Genomic DNA, 6697 nt, shown 5'->3' with positions numbered 1-6697 from the left:
GTATAATAGAGTGTTAATTATGAGAGTTAGAGAGGGTACAGAGGGAGTGATTGGTGATGAGCAGTGTGGCTTTAGGAGAAGGAGGGGATGCGTGGATCAGGTGTTTGCTGTGAGACAAGTGTGTGAAAAGTATTTAGCGAAAGGCATGGATGTGTTTTGGGCATTTATGGATATAGAAAAAGCGTATGATAGAATTGATAGGGAGGCTTTGTGGACTGTTTTAAGATTGTATGGACTTGATGGTAGGTTACTAAAAGGGGTGAAAAGTTTTTATGTAAATAGTAGAGCGTGTGTAAGAGTGGGAAATGCTGTGAGTGATTGGTTTCCCGTGAGAGTGGGGCTGCGACAGGGATGTGTGATGTCGCCTTGGTTGTTTAATATTTACATGGATGGTGTTGTAAGGGAGGTGAATGCAAGAGTTTTAGGTGGAGGTCTGAGTCTGGTGAATGTTGATGGTGGAGAGTGGGATCTGAAGCAGCTGCTGTTTGCAGATGATACTGCACTGGTGGCTGATTCAGAGGAGAGATTGAGACAGTTGGTAGAGGAGTTTGGAAGGGTGTGTGAAAGGAGGAAATTGAAAGTAAATGAGAATAAGAGTAAAGTGATGAAGTGTACATGGTTGGTAGATGGTAGGGGGATGAATATAGTTTTGAGTGGCGAGTTGCTTGAGGAGGTAGAGTGTTTTAAATATGTTGCTATGGATGGAAGAGTAGATGCAGAAGTGAAGTTTAGAATAAATGAAGTAGGAAAGGTGCTGGGAGGAATGAAAAAAGTGTTTAGATGTCGTTCACTTAGAATGAATGTAAAGAGAAGGCTGTATGAGGGTGTTGTGGTACCGACTGCATTATATGGGGCTGAAACATGGAATATGGGTGTAGCAGAGAGGAAAAGTTTGAATATAATGGAGATGAGGTGTCTGAGGAGTATGTGTGGAGTGACACGTATGGATCGAGTGCGAAATGATGAAGTGCGAAGGAGAACTGGAGTTGTTCGGGAGATGGCTGGTAGAGTTGAGCAGAGGGTGTTGCGATGGTTTGGGCATATGGAGAGAATGGATAATGAGCAATGGGTGGAAAAGATAACTAGATCTGATGTGTGAGGTGTAAAGCTGAGAGGAAGACCACGAATTGGATGGATGGACAGTGCGAAGAGAGCACTGGATGCGAGAGGGATGTTTGTTGAGCAAGGAAGAGTGGCTGTGCGTGACAGAAATAAATGAAGAGAAATTGTGAATGAATAAATGATGACGCAGCCCTGAGGGAATATTCTCCTGCATTTGGTCTGATCAGCTAGTCAGGTCAGGTGCGAGCAAGGGGATGGGTCTTTTATGATGTGGCAGGGGTAAAACAGCTTTGCTGTCGGGCCCTGCCGCGGATGTCACTGATTGGTTGACCCTTGTGCGGTGTGGTGCGGTGAGGATATGTCCGTTCTCCCTTTTGAGGCTAAGATGAGAATGAATGTGTTTGAATGGATGGGTAAATGGGGAGTGTGTCGTCCTGTCTCGGCTACCTCCCTCTCCTTGGGGGAAGCAGCCTAGGTATATAAATAGATAGTGATTGTAACGGTGGAGACTAATGATACTGATGACCATATAATGATGATGATGAGGATGGTGATACGGTGCTGATACTGCTCCTGATATGATAATGATGACAGTGATGATCTTGATGGAGATAAATAATATTCATGATTATGATCGTGATAATGACAGTAATAAAATTATGAAAATAATAGTTCATGATGATCAAATGGAAATGGTGATATTGTTAAGGTTAATAGTGATTATGGTAATGGGGTAGATGATGATGATGATGATGATGATGATACTACATTGGTTTACACCACTATGCTCCCTAGTCTCTTTGAATACTCCGAACTTTTTCATCTTTCCATTTCAGATTATGAGCTGTAACAGTAAACACTCAAATACGATACCAGTCATGAGGGAGTGATAAAGAAGTAATGTAGAGCCATACCAATATTTTATTCTGCCACGAAGTTACCTGCAATAAACTGCAAAAGAATGAAATTTTGGTCAAGATAAGGTGAGAGAACTATACCTGGACTGCCACTTAATTATCCTCATTGCATTCGTAAGAATTTCAAGAAAGGATTACAGGTTTTCGATCATGAGGTTACTCTCAGCATGGGCGTTGGAGGGTCATTAGCTTCAACATCTTCACTCTGATGACCTAAGTTTTTGGACGCTTCATACATCCTGATAATTGTATTCAGGCCAAAACAGATATCAAACTAGACGGGTTAGAAGTGGTCTCTGCTAACCCCTTTACTACAAAAAGTCTTCCCTAATTTGAACAAAACATCTGGGTGTAACATTATAATACGCTCACACACACACACACACACACACACACACACACACACACACACACACACACACACACACACACATCTCTCTCTCTCTCTCTCTCTCTCTCTCTCTTTCTGTATATATATATATATATATATATATATATATATATATATATACACATAATAATCATCAGCCATTATAAGTGCACTGCTGAACAAAGGCCTCCACCAACCATCTCCACGAATTCCTTGACTGATCCAATCTTTGCCACGTTTTCCCTGCAAGTTCCTGTATCTCCTCTCTCCACCTCCTGTCTGTCCTTTTTCTGCTACAAGCTCTTGGTGTCCAGTCAGTCAGCCTCTTGCTCCATCGATTATCCCTCTTTCTTGCTACAAGGTCTGCCCAACTCCATTTCTGTTCTTTATAACTTCTATAGTATCTTTGACTTATGTCTGCTCTCTTACCAAAGATACTCTTTTCCTGTCTTTTAAAGATATTCCCAATATTGACCTTTCCATTACTCTCTGAGAACAGAATGATTTATTTTCCATCAATATTCTTAGTTATATATATATATATATATATATATATATATATATATATGTATATATATATATATGTATATATATATATATATATATATATATATATATATGTATATATATATATATATATATATATCGAGAGAGAGAGAGAGAGAGACTTAGGCCTGCTTAACCCCTTCACACGCTGATAAGTTTTTAAGTTTTCTGGGATATGACGCGTGGGCTTTTCTCCCCTCCCCCTCTGGCCGCCCATGCTCCAAAAATGTGTATTTTCTGCTTATGTTCACCACCCAAACATATTCATTTTGTCACAGAACCCACATATTCCTATTCGTCGATGTTTGTTCTACATGATAAGGAACAAAAAAAAAAACAAAAAAACACACTGAATGTACGTTAGGGCCCTCGGAATAAAACATTTGGGATCATAGATTTCACTACTCAGCATCATAAGTCGAATGCTTACTAATCAATCTCTATATGTTATACCATCAATCGACAGAGAATTTTATTAGTTTTCGAATGGGGGGGGGTCCCAGTTTGATACGAGGTATGGTCTTCGAGTAATAAGTGAAAAAGTAAAACCCACTTTCGACAGAAAACAACTTTTTTTTTATTCGGGGAGGGTTTGTGAAGAACTTTTCTCGGCACCATTATGTTTTTATTTCATCATCCTATGCACAATTTCATTCTCTTTCATTTCAGTAAAGAACGGTGATCCTAGGCCTCATAATCATCGAGGAAAATGCAAAAAACTACAAGGTATTCTGCCGCGTGCTGACCCGCCGTCAGCCGCGCTCACTTACGTAATTTTCCCGTTGCGCATTAACACTTTTATGCTTGCTAGCTATGCTTTCTTTGGTTTTATACCAACAGCTATTTCACATAATTTACTTCTGTATTGTTTTTAGTCCTCTCAGAAACCACACATGAACACTAAACCTGTTGCTACCAACTGAAACTGAATCTGTACTTATTTCCCTGTTATTTGTGATGAGGAAATTAGCAAAATATATGTATGTGTAATTATACCACACCAACACAACCTTCCTCACACCAATACACCTTTCCCCACACCAACACAACCTTTCCCACACCAAAACAACTTTCACCACACCAACACACCCTTCACCACATTAACACAACCTTCCACACAACAACACAACCTTCCCCACACCAACACAACCTTCCCCCAACACAACCTTCCCCACACTAACACAGCATTCATCACACTAACACAACCTTCCCCACACCAAAGCAACCTACACCACACCAACACAACCACACAACCTTCACCATACCAACACAACCTTCACCACACCAACACACCCTTCACCACACCAACACAATCTTCACCACACCAACACAACCTTCCTCACACTAACACAATCTTCACCACACCAACACAACCACACAACCATCACCACACCAATACAACCTTCACCACACCAACACACCTTTCACCACACCAACACAATCTTCCCCACACCAACACAACCTTCCCCACACCAACACAATCTTCACTACACCAACACAACCACACAACCTTCACCACACCAACACAACCTTCATCATACCAACACACCCTTCACCACACCAACACAATCTTCCCCACACCAACACAACCTTCCCCGCACAAACACAACCTTCCCCACACTAACACAACCTTCACCACACCAACACAACCTTCACCACACCAACACAACCTTCCCCACACAAACACAACCTTCACCACACCAACACAATCTTCCCCACACCAACACAACCTTCACCACACCAACACAACCTTCACCATACCAACACACCCTTCCCCACACAAAACACACCCTTCCCCACACTAACACAACCTTCACCACACCAACACAACCTTCACCACACCAACACAACCTTCACCTCACTAACACAACATTATCACATCAGTACAGACTTTGTACCACTTGTGCAACCATCAGTAAAGTAACATGTGAGCCACCAAAACAATCATATCGCACTCACCATTTGGCAACAGAGATGGCACAGCATCTTTTTTCAGTGCTTTCATATTCACAGGCCTTCAGTTCCCAGCAGTCGTGACTTCATATCGTTCATATAGTCGTCTGGTCTGCAGTGCATAGAGCAGATCCTTGCATTTTTTAGGCTGATTGGGTCGGCCCAGCGACAAGCTCTGGTCCACAGGTCACTGTATTGTTTTTCTCTCGGAAACGAGAAATTTAGATGATCCATTTGCCTTTTTGAGGGTGTTAAAGAACCCATGCACTGAACAGTTACTTGGCATTGCTGGAGTGGATAGCTACATTAGAAGAACTTAATCTACTGTGTTTGCTGCCTCTTATGGTGCGGGAAACAGACTGTCACGAATAAAATTCGCGACATTTTCATTTTGTGAGAAACCACGAACTATTAATGGAAAACTCACTGTGTATCGTTCAGTTAACCGTTTCTCTCTCCATTTCGATGGTATACTTTTTTCAAAACATTCGTCACTGTTTCAAAAGTGACCGTTCTAATGCACGTCATTAAGTGCTCTACTGAGCAATACTATTGTTTCTTTATTGTTCACCCCTGCTTGCCTCAACCGTTGGCCACGCCTTCTTCTGCTGGCCTGTACAATATCCTACCACACGCATCGTATGTGAATCAGAGTCTTTTGCCTGTTGCGACAGAGTGAGGTTCTGTGCTCCAGTAGTGAGAGTGAGAGAGGTCATCTAGCACCCAGACTCCACTAAACTACAGTTCTCCAGACTCCCACCCTTCCTTGGTAATACGCTACATTGACCAGTATTCTCATTTCGTTTTCCTAGACTTAAGAGTTTAGTTAAGGTGCATTTCCTAGGTTTAAGAATTTAGCTTTTGAGTGAGTGAGTGAGTGCGATCTCATTATTTTGAATTCATTTTGAAATGTAACGTTAAATTTATTTCTTTGTAATCAATAAATTTAACAGTTCTTTTTCTTTGAGCTTAATGTAATGTAAACTCGTGTTTCATTTCTCCATGATTAAGCTTATTTCCCTTATAGCTCCTAGCTTGCATAAACGCTTTGCTATTCATAACTGGTACTTAGGCCAGTCTTGTTGTATTAAGCTTAAAATCCGTTGTGCCTTCTAGGAGTTACGCATCAGCAAGAACCTGATATTATTAATAGTATTAGTTATTTACTGTCAGGGGTGAAGTCACTTTCTCCAGAGGCTAACAGTACTAATAAACAGCAATTGTGAGTAATTAGTCTCTGCTGTGTACTGTTGAGAAAGTTTATAAATTCTCGTTCTAAGAGAGTCGGCGAAGCGGGCCGACATAAAGTAATCATTGCTTGATTTAGCAAGACAGTTCATTGTCCCTGCTCTCCAGTAATATTGAGAATTATCATTTAATAATTGCATTTATTTTAAAAACCCCATGACACAGACTGAGAGAGATAATGTGAGGTAAGGTCAGAGTGAGGTCCTTCCTGTCGAGTGGGCGACGTGACGTCACTGGGGAAGGATTGACAGCCCTGAGCTGCGCATTGGCTGACCTGTTCTATATGAATCCTTCCTGTGCACTAAGGTGTAGCAGACGGTGTTTCCCTTACGAGAACACACTGCAGTAGGTCAGTCTTTCACTGTCTTTACGCATAAAATATAACCCTATCTATCACTTTGTATGAGTTAAGATATTTATTCACAGCCAGCCAAGAACTTGGCTCAACATTGGCACAACGCAAGGGTTCATGATATACATGTATGTCCTTGAAAAACATCATCTCCTACGGCTGACTTAGCGCACACGTAGGGGCCACTAGCACGTGGTTACCTCTTGCATTTTCTTTGCACATAATACATAACCAAATCTATCATTTTTA

Source organism: Coenobita brevimanus, chromosome 90 (assembly GCF_032717465.1).
Source record: "Coenobita brevimanus isolate Jiangsu-jjx chromosome 90, ASM3271746v2, whole genome shotgun sequence".
Classification (NCBI taxonomy): Eukaryota; Metazoa; Arthropoda; class Malacostraca; order Decapoda; family Coenobitidae; genus Coenobita; species Coenobita brevimanus.
The sequence above is the reverse complement of the archived record's forward strand: the minus strand, read 5'-3'. Positions refer to the sequence as shown.